This window comes from Trachypithecus francoisi, unplaced genomic scaffold (genome assembly GCF_009764315.1).
Source record: "Trachypithecus francoisi isolate TF-2019V2 unplaced genomic scaffold, Tfra_2.0 Lachesis_group0, whole genome shotgun sequence".
Lineage (NCBI taxonomy): Eukaryota > Metazoa > Chordata > Mammalia > Primates > Cercopithecidae > Trachypithecus > Trachypithecus francoisi.
Genome location: NW_022681453.1, coordinates 186,627,042 through 186,649,079, shown reverse-complemented (window position 1 = coordinate 186,649,079; position 22,038 = coordinate 186,627,042). Strand labels below are relative to the sequence as shown.

The following is a 22,038-nucleotide window of genomic DNA, read 5'->3' as shown; positions in this document are numbered from 1 at the left end:
TGTAAAATATGAAGCATAATCCAAACATGTAAAAAAGGATGACAAGTACTGTAACAAACACCCACCATAATGAAGTTTCACTCTGTTAGCTAAATATTTCCAGTTCTTTCCATTTCTGGAAACATGGTAGAATTGCACTCCTGGCCCCTTGAGCAAGGTAAAGCCAGGTGCTAGTCTGGGCCACTTAGCTGTGAAAGGAGATGGCGTGTATCACTTCCAGTCTGGAGCGTGTAATTGCTCTCTCTTTCCTTCTGGTGCAGCTGCCAGCAAGGAGGTGGTGACTGCTCTGTCAGCCTTGGTCCCTAAGTGGCAACAACAAGCAGAGCCTTCTGCCAACCTGCAATGTGCAAAATAAAAAAAGAAATCTTTGCTCTTTTAAGTCTTTGGGATTCTGGGTTTTTGTTATTGCAGCAAAACCTAACTTATACTGACAGTTACATTTATATTCCCACCACCGTGACTTTTGAGAATGTTAACATATCCTTATACCTGGTTCAGCTTTTTAAAGAAGCGAAATCCAAAAATAACTGTGTCCTTTGTAGCTTACCTCCTTCCAGCACTTTTCCTTCCTTCCCAGAATAACTACCATCTCAAAGATGTATGCATCTGTCCTGTCCATGTTTGGTAGATTTACTCCATAAGTGTGTGTACAATACAATATGTAGTATTACTTCATGTTACTAAAATTTGCATGAATAATATTGATTTATTCTAAAAATTACTTTTTTATTCAACATTATTTTAGATGTATCAATATTGGTACATTAATTTCAGTTCATTCACTTTAACTTCTATATAATATCCCTCCGTATGAATGTATCACAATTTATTAAGCCTTTTCCTACTAAAGAACTTTTAAATTACTTTTTTCTTTTAAAAACAATTCTCTTAAATCCATATTTTTATGTATGTATGCAAGAATTTCTCTTGGTTATATACCAAGAGTGGAATTGCTAAGATATAAGGTACACTAAATCTCAAATTTGATAGGTATTGCCAAATTTCTATCCAAAATGGCTTTACTAATTTACAGTCCTATCATCAGAGTCCACGTTTTGTCATTGCTTTATCATGTCAAACATTTCATGTTGTCCAACTTTTAAAATTTTAGCCAATCTGATGGGTTTGAAATGACATCTCCTAATTTTTTTATTTTGCATTTCTTTGAATATTAGTGAAGTTAAGCATCTTTCCATTTCTTTTAGGATTATTTCCTTTTCAGAGTTTTCCATGTTGATCTAGTCTGATCATTTATTTCTATTTTTTTTTTCTCCTTATGGATGTGTAGAATTTTCTTCCTCCTGTATTCTGGGTACTAATCCAGTTACATAAATTGTAAGTATATTTTCTGCATCTGTGACTTGCTTTTAATTTTGTTCATTGCCCAGTTATCCTTCTCTCGCAAGTCATTGGCTACCTGCTTGTGCACGCACTTGATTTTTCAGATCATAGCAACTACATGGTGAAAATGGCTTGGAGGCGTGTTTTGAAAAACCTAGGTGAATGAATGCTCCTTGACTCTGAATATCTGTAGTAGGATATGGAATGTGTTTTTACAAGAGAATCACTGAAGGACCTGTTTTGCTTACTCAAGGATCTCATTTGCTAACACAATTGTGTGGTGAAAGCAAAAGAACCAGGTGTAAGTGGAAAAAACCTTAGTCATTAAGGGTTGTTTGGGCTGCTCAATGGTGAATATCAGGGTGACTGGTTTCTCCCTGCCATGATGAATCCTGGCATGATTTGCCTGGCTGTTTTGACATTTTGTAGACCTAGCATATGTGGGAGGGCACTTGAAAGACGTCTCATACTCAAGTGGTCTCTCCTCTTCCCATACACACCTTACGGAGTCTTCACAGGGTGTGATGATGGGAAGCCTAGACATGCTCATCAGAAGGTAGGAAAAAATGGTATCTTGCAAGTGCTTGTAGCTTTCCAATAAGGAGTGTCACTTTAAAGCTTTGTTTGTCTTTCTGTGCCTCAGCTAACCCCAGAGGAAAATCTTAGCTCAGGACAGGAAGCTCAGAGCACCCAAAAGGATGACTGCAGCAGTGCAAGACTATTTATGTCTGCCTCTTACATATCCCTCCGTGCTCTCCCCCAGGAGGCTGAGCTGCAGCTCCGAGGAGGCCTGCATATATCATCACTCCCTAGGAAACCAAGGGGTATGGCAGAAACCGAGCTCTGGGATCAATTATGTTGGTAAAACTACAAAGGCAGGGGGTAAGCCAGAAGTGTGGTAGCTTAGGAACAACTTGCTGAAAAAAGACTTGATGTTCCCAAGTAGAACCCTGTGGCCCCAGGGGAGGTGACCTCGGCTGTCTGGTCAACCAGTCAGAGTGCTAGGACTCAGAAGCCAGGACACACCTTCCGTTCCAGTTGACTCACTTGAGTGGCAAATTCTTTTCTCCCTCACAGTCCTCTCATCTTCAAAGGGAATTCATTAAGACCCACCATGCCATCGGCACTTGGCCAGGTGTTAGACTGGCCCATTAGGTGGACACAGGCCATAGCCCCAGGGAGCATGCCAAATGAGGTGGAGGGTGGCAGCTGTGACCTAGTGACATCCCATGAGGTGGTTTTGCAGCACCTTCTATAAACCCTCCAGCTGTTTCTAACTATTTGTGTGGGGCTTTCCACACAAGCTGTGTTCTCTCCCGTCCCCTTGCTTTAGTTCACTCTTTTCCTTTTGCTTGAAATGCTCTTCCACTCTGTCAATGCACTTAAATGCCCACTCCTGGGTGGAGACTTTCCTGGCAACCCCAGGCAGAATTAGCCACTCCCAATTCTGTGTCTTCCCATAGCACTCTGTATCATTAATATAGCACATGCCAATCTGTGCTGGAATCGTCTGCTTATATGTCTGTCTCCCTAATGGGCTCTGAATTCCTTGAAGATGCATTCTGCGACTTACCCATCTTTGTTTCTCCAGCAAGAATTTGGCTGGTGCTCCATAAATGTGCATTGAGTTAAATGCAGAAAGGGACACAGCTCATGATTTTATCTGATTTTACCTTGTGGTGTAACTGGAAGCAGGTCACGTCTCTCTGAGTTTTAGTTTCCTTTTCTGTAAAATGGGTGGGGGGAGGATAATTAGAAAATGGCCTCTAAGAGGTTTTCTGGTTCTGCTGTGTATGATTTTAAAATTCTAGTCTCCTACTGAAAAACCGAGAGTTCATCATAACTCTTTAAAGACCAACATGTTTTCGTTTGCATGTATTAAGGAGACTGATGTTCCCTTCCCACCTCTAGTCTGCCACCTATAAAAAAAGTTGTGTATTACTTAGCAGTTTGCAAATTTTCTGACTGAAGTTTCAAGAGGTTTGTGGGATTGATTGATTAGAGGAAGTGTGTAAATTTTATCTTCCCCAGGGAATAAAATTGTTGGACTAATTGATTCTTTTAAAGGAGTTTCTGATTGTATTTTCTGGTGACTTTTGTCAGCCTGGGTACCTGTGGAAAGGGGTCTTGTGTAGCTGCTTATGGTATCCCTGTGTCTCTCTTCTCACCACAATGCAGGCCTCACTGCACGTGCCACACCTAGTAATCTGTGTCCCACGAGGCCCTTGCTTTTCCTAGGCTACCTCTCTGCCCCTTGAGTTACATGTTTGGAAATTCCTGCATGGATAGGACTGAGTATCCCTCACCTTCTGAGAACCTATTTACAGGGTGCTAATAACACCTAACTGTGATCTTAGAACCAGTCTACATGGTGAGTCAGACAGGGCTTATTTTCGACCCATTTTTCAGATGGAAGTTAAGACACAGGGAGGTGAAATGACTTGCGTGAGGTCTCATAGCTAAGACGGTCTTCTGGACCTGGCTTAATAAAACCCAATGTTCTTAATTTCATCAACTCCTTTAAAAATTGCTTTGATTGCTGCTTTATTGATTGGCTGCTCTCAGGCCTCTTGGCTGATGAAACCAGAGGCAGGTGAATTCTACCAGAAGGAAAGAAGGGGTTCTAACCCACTATTGATTTTGTGGGACAAAGTGGCTGTAGTCATTAGTGAAGGGGGAAGTCAGATTAGTTAAAACTGTCCATTTGGTGGTTTCTATCATTAGCATCTCACTATGCCAGTAAATGAGCTGTTGAAGCCTGAAGTAGGGGCTCCTCCCGAAAGCTCGAGAGGATTCCAAAGCTGCTGGGTTCCGTAGGGGAGCATCCAGGAGCACATGGTCTCCATGTTTCCTTTTTTAACTCTACAAAGGCAGCTAAGAGGGAGCGCAACTTGTTATTGCACGTCTCTGAGTCTCAGTTTTTCTATCGGTGAAATGGGGATAATAAATCCTCCTGGGCATACCTCAGAGGATGGCTGTGAGGGTCACATACTATGATGGAGGTGGCAGTGCTCTAGAATCTGAAAGTGCTGGGTGAAAATCAGGGAATATTATTTACCCTTTTTATTATACTTTTTTTTTTTTTTTTTTTTTTTTTGAGACTGAGATTCACTCTGTTGCCCAGGCTGGAGTGCAATGGCATGATCTCTCAGCTCACTGCACCATCCGCCTCCCGGGTTCGAGGAAATCTCTTGCCTCAACCTCCCAAGTAGCTGGGATTAACAGGCACCCACCACCACACCTAGCTAATTTTTGTATTTTTGGTAGAGAGGGAGTTTCACCATGTTGGCCAGGCTGGTCTTGAACTCCTGACCTCAGGTGATCTGCCCACTTCGGCCTCCCAAACTGCTGGTATTACAGGTGTGAGCTACCACACCCAGCCTTGTTATTCTACTTTCATAACTGTGAATAATCTTAATAAAGGAAAGTAAGCTCAGCTTGATACATGTTTCCTAAAAGTGGCCCAAAGTAACATTAGGTGGGAATATGTGGATCGATGAGGTGTGAATGATGGCAGTTCTTGCCCTAACCTACCCCTCAGAACACTGGAGACGACTCAGGTAGATAATGGATTCAAGGGCATTGTTAAATGATAAAAATGATGATGATGATGACTTTTTTTTCTCTAAGGTTAAGAATATCTCTTAATAACCTGAAAGAAATGTACTCAAACCCTCTCTGATGCTATTTTCATCATGACCCTACCTCATCTTGGGAGTAAAGCGTTCCACTTGGCTGAGAAGTAGGAGAGGGACTGGGTCAGAACTCATCTGCTCAGGTTTTGTTCCTCATACCATTCGGGTGCTCTTTTTGAGTCAATGGCTCTAGCTTTTTGTAATGATCTATAAGCTTCTGGCTCCTTTGGCTCTAACTAGTCCCTGAGGATCAATTCCCTTTCCAAAGAGGGTGGTTTTCTTTTTTGTTGTTGTTGTTGTTTTTAATTTTATTTTATCTGGGGAAAAAATAGCCACTCTCATAGACTGTAAAAAAAAAAAAAAAAAAAAAAAAAAAAAAAGCTTCTTTTTGAGAGCCTTAAAAATATTTGAAATAAATAGGGCTCAACCTTAACTTAATAATGTCAAGTGAAAACATACATACTTTTTATTACCAGAGAGAAGTAGAGGCAGCTTTCAATATACAGGACATGCAATGGGATGTCACATTGCAAATAAAAAGATACAACTAGAACAATAGCAAGAAAGTCAATGTGTTATGTTGTAAGGCTTGTTGTGTTTACTGCAATTAAGCATGAAATATAACTGAGCTTCCCAGCAGGCAGGGCAAAAAAGTAAACATGATGACTTACATAATATTCTTTTTCTGATTGAAGTATGTGTCCTGATTATTTGAGAGACATTTTTTCTAACATTAATTTTGAAAATGAATTTATCACTGAGTACATTATCTGAGTACATTCATTAGAAGAGTAATAAATATGTCTTTAGCAAGAGTTTTACATCTAATGAAAAAAGTTCTTGTATTTCCATCTCATTCCTTGTTTTGAACTGCAAACTCATATTAACTACTAAATTTTTTCACTTTGATATTTCAGAGTCATCCCAAACTGAACATATTCCAAACTGCATTCATTAGCTTCTTTCTGAAATTGGTTCCTCTCTCTGCGTTTATTATCTTGGTTAAAGCATCACACACACAAGCTGTCCCTGTCAGAAAATCTCAGGTTGTTTAGGCGACTCCAACCCAACCGCCAGCCCACACCTAGTGAATCCTGGAGACACTATCTCCTTGATTTATTCCAAATCCTTCCTCTCCTCTTCACCTCCAACACCTCGGCTTCAGTTCTGGTCCCTGTCATCTCTCACCTAGGCTATTTCAATGATTTCTTAACTTGCTTTCTTATTATTTCAACTTGTTCTCTACACTCTACTTCTCTACAAACTCATCCATAAAAAATGCAAATCTTATCTTTCTGAAAAGGCTGCCCATCGCTTTCAAGGTGAAATCTAAACTCATGGCCTGGCAGATGAAAACTTTCACCTGCTTGGTTTTCAGTCTGATGTGCTGCCACACCCCTGACGAATTCTCTGTTTCAGTCACATGGGCTACTTTCTCCCCCAGTTCACATTGCTGCCCCGTGGCCGTGTTTTGCACGGGCTAGTACTTCTGTCTAGAACTCCTGCCACCTTTGCAAACCTGGTCCCCTTCTATTCTGAGAAGCTTTCCTGATCCCCTTCCAACAGCCACCATAGTGTGGTTTTCCCTCCTTTGTATGCCCCAATACCTGTGTAAGTCTCAGTTATACTTACCACATGGTGCTGCAACTGTTTGCTTAGTTTCTGAATCCTCCAAGACTAACTTTTCAAAGACAGGAATGGAACCTCATTCATCCTAGATTTCCAGCTCTATATACGTGCTTGACATGGTTGGAGCCTGATAAGTATTTGTGGACTAAATGGGCAGATGAAAGATAGAATAATGTTGTACACGGAGCAATAAGGTTGTCTTTAGGATATGTTAACTGGTGATACAGAATCAATAGGTGTTGTGTTGATCAACAGACCTTTTCCTTTAGGATATATAAAGGACTGGGTAGATAGACAGTGCTTTAGACAAACCTCTCTGAAATCATCTCTCTGTGCTGGCCTTGGGTGGGTGCTGGATGGCAGAGAGTGAGTGGCTATGCTGTTCACAGAAGCCTGAGTGGCTGGCATTCTGTGTGCCCAACCTAGGCACAACTGTATATTTTAACCATCCTTTGTGTGTTTGGGCAGCTAGGGGCAGTGATACTGCATGAAGGAAAGAAAGAAACCTGACAAGGAAGTGGATTATAAAGGTGTCTCCCTGCACAGCCAGGATTTCCCTCAAAAAGTATTGCTTTCTATCAAGTACCTGGCAGAGAATCAATGGAAAATCCATTCCTTGTTCTGCTCCATCAAGTTTCATACCACATAAATTTTTTTTTTGACCAAGTCCTGCTTGTAACTGAATTAACTAGGGTGCTTGTTTAAAATGCAGACTCCCCAGGCACCTCCCACCAACAGACCCTGGCCTCAAATATGGCCTCAAAGTTGGTTGGGGAAAATTTTTGAGCATAGTCCATTGCCCAGCACTTCAGGGATAATGGTAAAGCCCTAGAATGACTGTGCCTGGGCTGGATCATGTTTTTAACCTCCACAAGTTACTTGTTGAGAAAGTTTGTGGGCAAAAGCAGTTTTGGATGCGCCTAGGCCCGATGCAATAGAGCTACTCCACAGGCCTTAGGGGACATTCACTCTGTGTCACACAGGCCCTGCCTGAACCTGACTGAACTGAGCAGAGACATGGTATGGGCTTGTGCTATAGATAGAGGACTCAAGTTCCTGTGCAGGGCTTGGCTAGCACAGCATAGATTAGTCTAGTCATCAACTTTTAAGCAAGTCGTATTAATAATTCAAAGCCAAACAGGATTTTGCTGTCCTCGAAACTCTTGCACTTGCATTTTTTCATTTGATCTCATAAGAGCCCTGGAAGCGGGAAAAACCAGGGCTCTTCCCATTTTGTAGATGAAGAAACTGAGATTGAGAAATGGCAGGTGACTTGTGCAGGATCACACAGATAGGACTGCAACTGCCCAATCTAAGATTCTGACTCCATTTTCATGCTGTGCCAGATTACACTATGCTTGCTGATCCCTCAAGTCATCAGATTTGAAAAGAACATTACTAAGGATGTTAGAACTGTATTTTAGGGCTCAGTGATGTGCATAAAAATAAGAATTTCCATTTCTGAATTATTAGAGCAGACACTTGTGGCTGAATGTTAAAACTTGAGTCCCATATGTCAAGAAGGCTTGCGAAGTTCATTACAGCGTCCTAAGCCTCTAGAAAAGTTGCTAGTGGTATGTTGACATGTATAAATGGGAGAGACAGTGGTGGGCATCTTTTCCTCACTCCATGGTTATTGATGTCGCATGGATAGCTTGAATGTGCCATGGTGCGAGTATTTATACCACAGAAATCAGCAAAACCTGTAATTCGGGGCTTTTTCACCACTGTAGAACCAGTTACACATTTTCCAGCACACTGCTGCTTATAGCTAATAGTGACTGGCACAAATTGGAGTTTGAAAATTCTCCTCTGTCACCTGCATGGCACAGGCGTTGATTTTGCCTCTAACCACAAGTCACACCCCAGTGCCCATCTTTAAATGGGAGACTCCTTCTATCTGAGCTTGCAAAATCAGATTCATGGTTTCTACTAACAGTCCCTTGCATTTGGGTAGTTTGTGACGTGTTTTCACATCCCTCATCACTTCTGAACTGTGTAGAATCGATGGGGCAGATGTTATCTACCCTTGGTAGGACAGCAGGGCCTGGAGATCTGACAGGTGATGTGACCACTCTCAGTGTCATAGGTCTGTAAGTGGCAGCCAGGGACTTGAACTGGGTCTTCACCTCCTTATTCTGTGCTCCTTTCCCTTGTACTAGCTACCTCCTTCACCTAGGACACTTGCAATATCTGGAGATGAAGCCACTGTCTAGGGCGCAGAGAAGAGTTGCCTCGCAGCTGTGTAACACTGGAGTATAACTTACCCATTGACAGAAAAGAACAGACATGCTAGCTTGAGAGTATCTACACTTAGCTGCTTGTCCAACTTTACCGATCCAATGCAAGGAAAGAAGTCTATGTTCACTTCTCCTCTGTCTTCCATCCTCTCTTTGTTTCTGTTTTTTTGTTTTTTGTTTTAACTTTTATGGGGACTTTGTGTCTTTAGGTCCTGCCCACAACAGAAATTTGAAGTCTCCTGAATGATGTAGCAGTAATGCCCTGTTCCACCTGTTGCATAACTCCCAGCCTCATACTGCCTGGTGATGGAATTATTGATTGTGAAGCATTTCACAACACATTTTCAAAACATGCTGAAGGTCAAGAATGGATGACTCATAGACAGTAACAGTTCATTCTGCCTCAGTCCCTCTACATGATATTGGTGAGGTTGGTAATGAAAAATCTTTGAAGAAACTGAGGCAAAAGTTAACTCTGTCCAATCCTGGCCAGCAGGATTATTAAGTGACTTGAAAAAAATAATTCCTGATACTCTATTTATTTAGTGGTTGATCTTCTAAATCACTTTGTTTTGTTGTTGTTGTTTGTTTGTTTGATTTTTTTTTTTTTTTTGAGATAGTCTTGCTTTGTCCCCCAGGCTGGAGTACAGTGGCACGATCTCAGCTCACCACAACCTCTGCCTCCCAGTTCAAGTGTTTCTCCTGCCTCAGCCTCCCATGTAGCTGGGATTACAGGTGTGTGCCACCACACCCAGAAATGTCTGTATTTTTAGTAGAGATAGAGTTTCACCATGTTGGCCAGGCTGGTCTTGAACTGGCCTCAAGCAATCCACCTGCCTCAGCCTCCCAAAGTGCTGGGATTACAGGCATGAGCCACCGTGCCTGGCTTCACTTTGTTTTTTAATGCCAACTCTCATAAACAGGATAAAGTGGGAGTTAAGGGATTTCAGTGCTGATTTTGCCACTAACTTGTCCAAAAGCACCGGAGAGTACCACTGAAGTACTCAGCTGAGGAAAAAAGCTTAGATGATATCTAGGGAACTTTACTGCTCTAATAGTCTGTGATTGTACATTAGTACTTTAGACAGCAGAGAGATAAACCCTGATTCTGGTTTACAGATAATTGCTCATCTCTCTGCCTGAGGCCAAGGAAAGCTCTCTGTGGAGCAGTGTGGAAGAACACCTTAGAGCACAGTAGCAGAGAGAGTTCCAGACCCCGAGGCAAGGGGATCTGGGTTAACTCTCAACATTGCCACCTGTGATTTGAATCTTCTGACAGTGTGCTGGGCCTGTTAGCACCTCAGTTTTCTCACTTGTAAAATGGAGACAATAACAGTGTGTGAGCTTTTTTTGGTACAAATTTTAATGCATGAAAAGACCTACAACATGTTTCCACATGGGCTAGTTGAAAGTTGTGGAGGAAAAAATATCAAGCTGATAATTTTTAAATTCTGTTTTTTTTTTTTTTTTTGAGGCAGAGTCTCACTCTGTTACCCACGCTGGAGGACAGTCACACGATCTCGGCTCACTGCAACCTCCGCCTGCCAGGTTCAAGTGAATCTCATGCCTCAGCCTTCCCAATAGCTGGGACTACGGGCACATTCTACCACACCTGGCTAATTTTTGTATTTTTAGTAGAGATGGGGTTTCACCATGTTGTCTAGGCTGGTCTCAAACTCCCAACCTTAGGTGATTCACCCCCCACCCCCTCCCTTTCGGCCTCCCAAAGTGCTGGGATTACAGGTGTGAGCCACTGCACCCAGCTGTAAAATTCTTAATATGTAAGTATTTTCTTCAAAAACGAATCTAATTTGCATAGCTAAAGTTTCTGAATGCTTTATCTAGAATAATCATGGGACTAGAAGTTTCTTAGTAGTTCTTCTCTAGGTTTTTGTACTTTAAATACCCTGCATCTTTTCATTCTAATATAACATAATCACAGTAATAAGAAGTGTGATAAAGTTCTAGTAGTTTGTGGTGCCTGTACCTCATTCACTCGCCAACAAAGCCTCCCTCAGCATCCCCTCCCCACATCCATCCCTGTGCATGCACCCTCTCCAAGCTGCTGCCAGCCGTGCTGCTCCCCTGCCTCCTGACTGGAGGGCAAGCCAGTAAAAAAGGAAGCAAATTCGGTTATGTAAAGCACATTCTGGGTGAGGAAAGGCAAGCATGTGCTTCTGCTTGACTGAAATTGCTTTTTTTTTTCCCACCAGTTTGTCCTCTTATCGGGACACGTCAGAAATTAGAGAGACCCTGGCAATCACAGCTTCCACCTCCTCATTTTACAAATGAGCAACTAGGCTCAGAGTACAGAAGTGGTTTTCCCAGGGTCACACAGCCAGCTTGTGACAGAGTCAGGATTCAAGCACCATCTCCTGACTTCTCCATTGCACCAGACGTCGATAGAACACAGAGAACCTAAAAGAAGAAAGAAAAAAAAAGATAGAGCTTTTGGAAATATATTGGGCTTCTGGTTTTCAAGGACAATTTTATGATAAGTAGCAATGATGCCTCAAAAGCTCTGGTAGCTAGCTTGAATGAACTTATGTAATAAACATTTATCACAGAACATGTGTCATCAAACACCTGCCAGTTCTGAGCGTTGGCACCAAAGCTGCTTTCATTGTCAAAGAAAAGAGGGGGAAAGGAACTTGGCTGAACAAAGCTGGCAGACGTTTATACTAGAAAATTTAGAGGTAATTTCTAGAGGAACAGAAACACATTTTCAAAGTCTTATAAAATTTATTTAAATGTGATCGGGTGAATTTAGCAGTTAAAGAAGTGAAGAACACTGAGGTCCAATTGGTGCCTAAGGCTTCTTCCAGGCCCCTATCTTTTCTGTCTGCCTTGGGCACAGATTTCTAGATGCCTGGAGATGGACAGGCCCGGAAGTTGCCCAGAGCGATGTCTGAGGTTACTGATCTCTATCTAGGCTTCCATAGAAACGCATCCCAAAACATTCTTGGTTCTTATTGGAATTTCATCTCATTTGCAGAACATGCCTAGAGTCAAAGAGACATGGACCATGTGTCCCTCAGACTGAGTCCATCCACACAAAGCGAATTCTCTAGCCTGTATTGGAAGTCAATCTACATCAACATGACAGGGCATGTAGCCAAATACATGGCCGCATCCCTTTGGCTACCCACATAGTTTTGAACCACACGATCTGTTCTTTATCTACTCATTTAACGGTTATTACTGGGAGAGCACTGGACTATAAATTCTGTTGCACTTGCAGGTGTAATGAGCTCTTTAAACCTCAGCTTCCTTACTCATCAGATACTATTCATTATCTGCCTTGCGGACAACACCTAGTTGTGGGGAACATGACATGAATGGCAGGTGGAGGTGCTCTGGAAACGCTAAAGCCTGCCGTGAGTGTAAAGGAGTGTTGCTACTCTTCTGTGCCCAACAAGGTGCTAAGCACCAAGGGAGTTCAAAAGAAATGTAAGACATGGTCGCTACCCTCCAGGAACTTACAACTCATTGTTGGGAGATCAAGACACATTCCCTAAAAACAGATATATAACACCTCAAATCTGTGAAGTACTTACTATTTAAATGGTGCCCAGAGCTTCTGAACCCCCTAGGAGTACAGAGGAGGGGGAGATCATTAATAGTGTGGAGAAGTTGGAGGAGGTGAGATGATGCCAGGTGATAAAGTAGATATAGAAGATGAAGGTCTTTTTTTTGAGACAGGGTCTCACCCTGTTGCCCAGGCTGGAGTGCAGTGGCATGATCGGCCCACTGCAACCTCCACCTCCTAGGTTCAAGCAATTCTCGTGCCTCGACTTCCTGACATAGCTGGGATTACAGGCATGCGCCATCACACCCAGCTAATTTTTGTATTTTTAGTAGAGACAGAGTTTCACCATGTTGGCCAGGCTGGTCTCGAACTCCTGACCTCAAGCAATCCACCAGTCTCGGCCTCTCAAAGTTCCAGGATTACAGGTGTGAGGCACTGTGCCCTGGCCTGAAGAAGGTCTTTATGGGTGCAGCATGAGTGCATCAATTGCTGGAGAGTTTGGTCACTGCTGCTTAAAGAAGAGCTTCCCAATGTTGGATATGTCTTTAACTTCATAAGTTTTTTTAATTTTGCGCTTTTGTGAATTTCCTCAATTGGCTTTCTTATTGACCCCCAGGGTCACACAGAACACTTCAGACTCCTCTTACATATTCTTGATTTCATCATTTAGCTGAAGATATAGGCCCTGTCTTTCCGAGTTTTCCTTACCACCCTCTTTTTTTTTTTTTTTTTTTTTTTTTTTTTTTTGAGACGGAGTCTCGCTCTGTCGCCCAGGCTGGAGTGCAGTGGCCGGATCTCAGCTCACTGCAAGCTCCGCCTCCCGGGTTTACGCCATTCTCTCGCCTCAGCCTCCCGAGTAGCTGGGACTACAGGCGCTCGCCACCTCGCCCGGCTAATTTTTTGTATATTTTAGTAGAGACGGGGTTTCACCGTGTTAGCCAGGATGGTCTCGATCTCCTGACCTCGTGATCCGCCCGTCTCGGCCTCCCAAAGTGCTGGGATTACAGGCTTGAGCCACCGCGCCCGGCCACCACCCTCTTTTTAAATTACCTTTTTCATGGGATAAGAGCCATGAAACTTCATCAATTCTAGTTTTATCTGTCACTTGACCCACAGATAAGAGAGTTGAATCCTGGACCTTAAAGGAAAAGAAAAAAGAAAAAAAAGTTTGTGGGAACCTTATTTACCTCAACTGGGGAAATCTTTTACTCTTGCACAAAAGTCAGGTCCCATGAAACTTGTGAAATAGGTGTTTTTATCTCTTTTCTTTTCCAACTGATCAGATAGATATCTTTCCAGGAATTTGGTGTCAGAAATCAAATCCAATGAGTGGGAAGTTTGTCAAGGTTCAGGATAGTCTTGCCAAATAGCACAGCAGAGGAGGTAAAAGTTAGGTCAGTTCAAGGGGGACAGCAAAAATGAAGTTTATAATACATACACTGTATATTTGTCATGGGAAAGGGTTTCAGTCAATAGCAATTGATATTAACAAAACATAAACCAAAAGAAATAATAATAATCAGGAAAACTTTGAAACAACTTCTTTTTTGTAGGTAACATTAAAGAAAAGGGATCTGTTTTATTTTATAAAATAAATGCTCTAATATTTGCAAAAAAAAATTTACCTAAAAATGCTGCTACTGAACAAACAGAACTACCACAAAATTAGAGAACAAAAGCATAAAAATTGTTAAAAAATAAAAATATATATTTTTGAAATGTCTTAGATGATACATAAAAAATGCAGAAGATTTCTATAAATACACCATTGCCCTGGGATGACCTCTTATCATTGTCTAAGCAAGTTATAGTGCCACAGTGCGTTTCAGACCACGCTATAGAAAATCTTTAGCACTCACCTTAAAAGTTTAAAGTAGAAAGAACAACCTTTAACAGGATCATAGAAAATGTTCCATCAGATCAAAACAAACAAGCAAACAACTGAAGCAGGTCATTTTTCTCTTTTTGGCACTGTGCAGGACCATATGCTTCCAGAGATGGGAATTTAAAAATAGCCTGTCACACAGCTCACATTGTAACGCTGGGACATGATGGGGGTGGGAAAGATTGCCTCACACTTAATAATAGTGACACTTTACATTTACACCAACCTCTTTGCAGAGTAACCAAGAGTATTTCTCAGTTCTTTCTTTCCTTTAAAAAAAAATATGATCTTCTGGATACGCTGTAAGTGGAAGAGGAGGCAGTACAATTCCTCCCACCTTACAGAGAAGACGATTGAGGCCTCCAAAGGTAAAGTGACTCACTCAGGATTAGACAGTCATCCAGGGATTAGTGCTGTGCTGTTCAAAATACACCAGGCTGCCAACTGCAGCAATATCCCGGGCCTGTGAGAACCATGGGTTCATAGGATGTTGCACAAAAAAGAGAGAAATTTGCTTCCCATTGCCTCTGTTTTGAAATGCACTGCCTTTCATCTTAAGCATTTCATAAGTTTCTAATTTTAAGGCAAATTGCTTATAAGCCATGGTGACCTATATTAGCTGACATTTGAAATCAATCTCACACCAGTAAATGCCTTAGATTTGCATTTGGTACCCCCTTTCAGAGTCATAATGACAATGTAATTTCTCACATCTCCATAATTCCCTACCCTTGAAAATGGTTGTACATTTACCATCGCATCAGATCTGTATAAGCAGCTGTAATTTAAGCCCAGGCCAGAGCTATGATGAGAGGGAACAGAGGCTCAGGATATGAAAAAAACTTTCTCATTTGGTAAAAGCCACAGAAACTGATGAAACCCAGGTCTTCTCTCTGCATGTGTAGGGTATTTTCCTGCCAGCCACACAGCCTCTTAGGTCTAAATAATGTGTTGAGACTCCGTTGCAAGTGTGTGTACGCTCAGGAGTGCCTCTTCTACCCAGATTGGTGCCCGGCACTCAGTTCCTAATTGGCTGTAAAACCCTGAAGGGGGATTCTAGATGTGGCAGGCACCAGGTGAAGTCAGTAGTGAGCTTCTTTTGTGGAGGGAAGGAAAATTCTCGGCATACTGATGGGTCCAGGCTGACACTTTGGATATGTGTGGAGCCCAGTGATGTTGTGTTACTGGGTAGACTTAACCCTTATTCCAAACTTAACTCACTCTACTCTGTGCCATAAACGCTGTCCTTCCAATACCCATCATTCCCCTGCTGCCTTCCCCTTTATTGTCCCTGGCAAAACTGCAATCCTGGTGAAATGTGTACCTTCTAATTCCTCCATTGCTTGCACCCAAATAGTAGACTGTTGTTCAGAACATTGTAAACCATGCTGATCAGTTCACTTTAAATTCTTGATCACAAACCTGAAATAGACCGTGCCAGAGGATCCTATGATGCTTCTAGAAAATTCACTTTTCATTCTCTGGGTCAACTCTTTCAAACCTTTAGCTCCCTACTTGAATATCCACCATGCTCTACATATCCCATACCCTGGGATTATGACCTCCCTTTTTGCTATCAGAGGAGAGTTACTGCATTTTTCCTTAACCCACCTGCATCTGTGCCCACATACACTGCCTCCCTCTTATTATAGTGGAGGAAGTGGCATAGCTTCTAAGGCCAACCCTTCCATTTGTCCTCTGGATCCCATCTCCTTTCCTACGTTCTCCCTTGCAGCATCAATTTCTGATGTTCCATTACATCTATCCCATCAGCATACAAATATGCCTTTATAACAACTACTAAAAATAAAATTAAAAAAAAACAACCCAGCTCTCCCTTGGCCCGACATGTCCCTTTAGCGACCACCTCCTTTCTTTGATGCCTTCACACACAAAAAAACCTTTAAAAGTAAGATCTACATTTCCTGTCTCCACTTCTTTAGCTCCCATTCTCTCCTCAACTCTACTCTGATTTTCTTCAGACTCTATATCACTCCACTTAAACAGCCTTTATCAGAGTCACCAATGACCTACATGTTTCCAAGGTCAATGTGTATTCAACTCACTGAAGTATTGAGCTGAATGGAACATGGTCAATCCTTCATACTTCTTTAAACACTTTCTTCTCTAGGCTTTTATCTAGAGCCCACACTCACCTGGTTTGTCCTTACCTTTCTGTCTCCTTATCTGGCTGTTTCTCCTTGACATCAGGTTTTGGTGTGCTCTGGGGTTCTTATCTCTATTCTGTCTGTACTCTTCTCAGATGAACTCATTGAGATCCATGGCTTTAAAATACCATTTATATGCAGTTAACTTCAAATCTCTATCTCGAATACCTCTCCTTGAGCTTCAGACTCCATAACTCTACTTGTATATGTAATAAGCACTTCACACAAACTGTGACCCAAAACAAACTATTAATCTAGTCTTTCTCTACCCCGAATTCCTCCTCCCCAAGTATTCCCTGTCACAGTAAGTGCTACCTGGCCTCCTAGCTATTTGTTCAACGCAAATAATTGAGTCATTCTAATATTCTTTATTTCCCTGAAACCCTATATGTAATTTCTCAGCAAGTCCCATTGACTTTACAAACCTGAAACGGTCAAATTAGACGATTTCTCACCATCTGCACTGCTGACTATCTTATTCCAAGCTATTATCATGTTCTTCCTGCCCACAGTTTTTCCCTCTACAGTCAGCTCTTCGTGCAGTAGCCAGACTGATCTTTCTAAAGCCATAAATTATAAGTTTATCTCTTTGCTAAACCCTCTCACCATAAGCTATAAAACCCTACATGATCTGTCCCGACTGCCTGTTCAGCATCATCTCCCTCCACTCTCAGCCTCGCCCATGAAGTTCACTGGCCTTTTTCTCCCTCAAACTTGCTCAATACTTTCAGAGATGAAGAACATTCACTTACTTTTCCTTCTGTTTGGATGTTCTTCTTCTGGATCTACAATGGCTACATCATCTTGTCATTCAGGCCTCAGTTCTAATGTCACTTCTGTAGAGCAAATTCACTCAACTGATGTTGTTAAGGTATCTCTCCTTAGAACCAGGTAAGTATCCTAAACTCACCTGAGAAGTGTTTGTTGAATTTTACATTGAAATTGTTTCTTGTGGTTTCTGAGGACATTATTTGCTCTGTCACTTGGTGGCCTTTTCTATAAAGCCCCATAGGAGGAATTCTTTTAGGTCTAAGTGATAGAAAAGCTTTGCTTCCCTTGAGGAATTGATAATGACACAACTGATTTTGCTTTGTTTTATTTGGCTTTGCCAACACGAAGTTCAGAGCCAAAATTTTGGCTGCTTTATTGCAAATGTGTAAGAATATATGACTTGGTTGTCTGTCTAGACAGCACTGTCTACTAGATCTTCCTGCAATCATGGGCAATATTCTGTATCTGAAATGTCCAATAAGTAACCACTGGCCACATGTGGTGACTGAGCACTTAAAATGCAGCTTGTGAACCTGAGGAGCTACATTTTAACTATATTTAATTTTAATTAATTTAAATATAAATAGACACATGTGACTTGTGGCTGCCACTTTGGAAAGCACAATTCTGTATATCCTATGGTTTATGTATAAGATATTATAGTTTATTTTTATGTACTCTTCATTGTTCGTTACTGTATTTCCTATAAATTACCTCAAACCTTTGTGGCTGGAGGTAGGATAAAAAAGAAAGGAACAAAGCACAATTAAATGAATAATTGACTTCGCAGGCGTGTCAGCATGTTTATAGGGTTGAAGGAAGTGGCCAGTATACAGCAACAGTGAATCTTAAATCCTGTTTCTCCTTGTGAGATCTATGGAATGGGCACTAGCATCAAGTCGGAGATTCAAGTTCTAGTTTTTGTTTTGCTGTTGGGCATGTGTGGCTCTGAGTCAACCAGAAGTTTAGTATGTTCATATGTAAAATGGGACTTCTGTACTGGTGACCTGAAACCTTTGGCATCTGAGATGCAGATGTACAACCACTGTACCCATTTCTGTGCCTTCCAAAGCCAAGGAGGCCAGCCCTTGGCTACCGACCTGAAATAGGAGGCAAGCCTTTGATAAATCATCTCATTCAAGCCCATGCTTCAAGTCAGAGTCGCTGGTAAGCTAATTTAAAACACATAGGAAGAGTCCTACCTTCCAAATGTTTTATGAGGGAAAATAATTCATCCTACATACTCAGGAATTCGGATGTTTTTAACACAGAATGGAGTATCATACCCCTTAGTATATAAAGGCACAAGACTGAAATCAGAAGACTTAGGTTCCAGTCCCAGTTCAGCTACTAATTAGCTGTGTGACTTTGATCAAGTCAAAGTTTCTTCTTTGTTTAAATGAGAAGATTGGACCAAATGATCTTTAATTTCCTGACTAGCATTAGCCATAATCATAGATAATATTTATTAGGGAATGTGCTGAAATGCGTTACCTTATTTTGTCCTATGGCCACTGAAAATATTATTATTCCTATTTTAAAGATAGAAAAAACTGAGCTTTAGTGTTTCTCAAAGACATAGAGTTGGTAAATGATAGAGTCTCTATCTGAACCCCATGGTCTGGATTCAGGACCCACTTTCTTACCTGTTTTGCCTTCTCTAGAATTTTGTGGTTTTTATAGGCCAGAACACTCTTGTTATTCTGGTTAGATGAAGAGTTGTCTTAATCCTTTAAATTGAACTTTCCCAAATCTGGGTCTCAAATGGATCCAAATATTGTCTCTTCAGTCTTTGGAGTGGCCAGGAAGAGCTCAGCACAGCCACAATTAATGAGTTGATTGCTACCGGGCAAGAGTGGCCTTGTTCTTTTGCCCAGTTTGCTGTACAAATAATGCCATGTTCTAGGTATGCTGCAAAAAAACATTGGGAAACATGTGAATTTAGATGTATATCATGACAAGGGTTTAGCTTGGACTTTTCACAAGTCGTATCATACACATTTCACAAGATCCTATCACAAAGAGATGGTTTATCCTGCAAATCTCAGTCATCACTTCTTGAACATGGAGTACTTCAATCGTCCCTGGGTCTCCAACATGTTGATTTCAGAAGCTGACCCTAAGCTCATCTTCAATATGAAAATGATTTTGCTAATTGTTAGAAAAGCACATTGTTAGAACAGCTAATTGTTAAAACAGTTGGTTAGAATCCATGGGAGCTTCAGTAATTTTGAGTCCAATCACAAGAGGGAAGAGGATTTTCTCAAGGTCAGTGTCAGAGTTTGGCTAAATCCCCAGTATCTTTCATGCCCAAGAAAGGGCCCTTTTTCCCTTATCTGACTAGTAGTCAGGTCTACTTCCTTGGGAGATGGAACAAATGAAACACAACTGAAATTTCATCTTGCCTCTGCAGATGTCAGGAACAATGGAGCACCAGTGGTGGAAGAACCTACCTCCCCTGGCTCCATCAAAGGCCACAGGCCCATGAGAATCACCCAGCCTGCTCTGAGCGGCACACTCGGAGACCACAGCCGCGCACAGGAAAGCGAGAGGAAGTGGAAACGTGCGAGCAGAGGGCTCAAAGCAACGGGCTCACCACCGGAAAAAAAAAAAAATAAAAATAAACATGCTCAGAAATAGTGTAACTGATATGCAAAGAAGATCAAAACAAGGGTTTTAAAATATCTTGGCTGCTTTAGAGAAGGTGGGGGTGGTAATTAAATCGAGGTTGCAAATGCGTGTTAGGGGAGTGGGGCGGTTAGGTGGATGGTTCACTGAAGCCTGCCAGGCCATGGGAGCCTGGGAGCCCAAGGGTATTTCAGATGAAAATGTGGCACTTATATGTGGAATGTAAAAAATAGTTGAACTCATAGAAGCAGATAATAAAATGGTTATTCTCAGAGGCTGCCAGGTGGTGGGACTGGGGAGATGTTGGTCAAAGGATACAACATTTTAATAAATTCAAGAGATTCATTGCCCATCATGGTGACTATAGTTAACATCAATAGATTTTATATATATATATATTTATTTAATTATTTTGTTTGGCTTTTAGTTTAAGTTCCGGGGCACATGTGCAGGATTGTTACATAAGTAAATGTGTGCCATGGTGGTTTGCTGCACCTATCAACCCATTACCTAGGTATTAAGCCCAGCATGTATTAACTCCTTGAAAACTGCTAAGAGAGTAGATTTTAAGTGTTCTTGTCACACAAAAAAATAAGGTGCTACATATGTTAATTAGCTTGATTTAGCCATTCCATAATTTAGATATATATCAAAACATCATCTTGTATACCATAAATACATATAATTTTGGTGAATTAAATAACAAATAAAGAAAAAAAATGAGAGGAATAAATTACCATGGGTAACTCAGAGGCAGATATGAACTTGACAGCAAGAACCCCAGAGTCCCTCAACCCCAAACTCTGCCCTCCCCAACCCTTTTACTGTTCCCTGAGATTCTGCTCCATTTGGAGTCCTGTACATTTGTCCCAGGGCAGGGCTCAGACAGGCCAGCAGTGGAGGCACCAGGAAGTCCACCCAACTTGGCTGAACTTCAGGCTCAAGTTCCAGTTTGGAACAAATGTTCCAGGGTTAATGGCTGGGGCTGAGCAAACTCAGGAAAGACAATCTCCCCAATCTTGCAAAGTGAAATTCTCTTTTCTTTCAGTGTGTTGTGAAGAACTACAGAAATGTGCTGTCATACAAAAAAACAAAAAACAAAAAACAAAAAAACACACACACACACAAAACAAAGATTTTATTTTGAAACTTGTTCCTGAAATGGGAAACCAAAAGGTTAGTGATGGCTGTGCTGGCCGTTTTTAGCCTCCCTCCACCAGTTTAACCATCCCTAATAATAGTCCAAGGATCACAGGACATTTCCAGCACCAGAAGGCCATCAGTCAACAGCAGAGGTGCAAAAGGGAGCATTTGCTCTTCCACAGATCCCAATGGTCTCATGCATTTTAACAGATGAAATGCTCTGAAGGTGGGGTTGGGGGCGGCTTGGCCTTTGGAAATTAGTCACCAGTCACATAGGTCTAGCATTTACACTTACAAAGCACTTTCACAGCTATTATCCAGTGAGATGGGCTGGGCAGAGAAGATCACTCACATTTTCCAGAAATCTAAGACTCCAATGTGAAATGGCTCAAGGTCATCACTATTGAACCCATAGCACTGGGTATGTTATTTACGGGGCCTTGAAGAACCACAGATGGGAATCAGGTACCTTTGCTCTAAACTTGAGCCATCCCTCTCGATGTCTTCCTTTTCCTTCCCACTTTTCCTCCTCCTTCTATGATAGAGTACAATTAATATTTTGATGATAAGATAGAAATTTTGTACCTTTGATCCAATATTTTTTTCTTCTGTTTCTCTTATTTGTCTAATTATGAGAAGGCAAGGCCTACCCTAAACTATTTTTGAACCTAATATTTAATAAATTACCACCAACAGATGCATGTGAGCTGAGGTGGGAGACCCTTTTCTGAGCTGAGGTGGGAGATGACAGGTAAAGGCTAGCCTTAATTTCTGCCTGATGCACATTTGCTCTCTAGGCCTAGAGAGTATTATGGTTTGCACAAGCTATGGAATTTAAGAAGAGAGAGCTCACTGTGTGCTGGGAGAATCCAGAGATATTCTAGCAATGGGAGCCATTATTGAAGAAGCACCTTGAAGATGGATCTGTGGGGTGGCATGGGGAAGCAACATGATAAGGTCCAGACCAAGTGTGGTGGCTCACGCCTGTAATCCCAGCACTTCAAGAGGCTGAGGCAGGTGGATCATGAGGTCAGGAGTTCGAAAACAGCCCGGTCAATATAGTGAAAGC

General features: G+C 41.6%; 1 long non-coding RNA gene across 1 annotated transcript; it reads left to right on the top strand.

Moving 5' to 3' along the window:
* The first annotated feature begins 1,815 nt into the window (after positions 1–1,815).
* On the top strand, positions 1,816–20,118 carry LOC117077889. The gene is made up of 3 exons (XR_004434854.1): positions 1,816–1,897; positions 11,059–11,541; positions 19,612–20,118. It is a non-coding gene; the product is annotated as an uncharacterized LOC117077889 (long non-coding RNA).
* Positions 20,119–22,038: the final 1,920 nt, after the last annotated feature.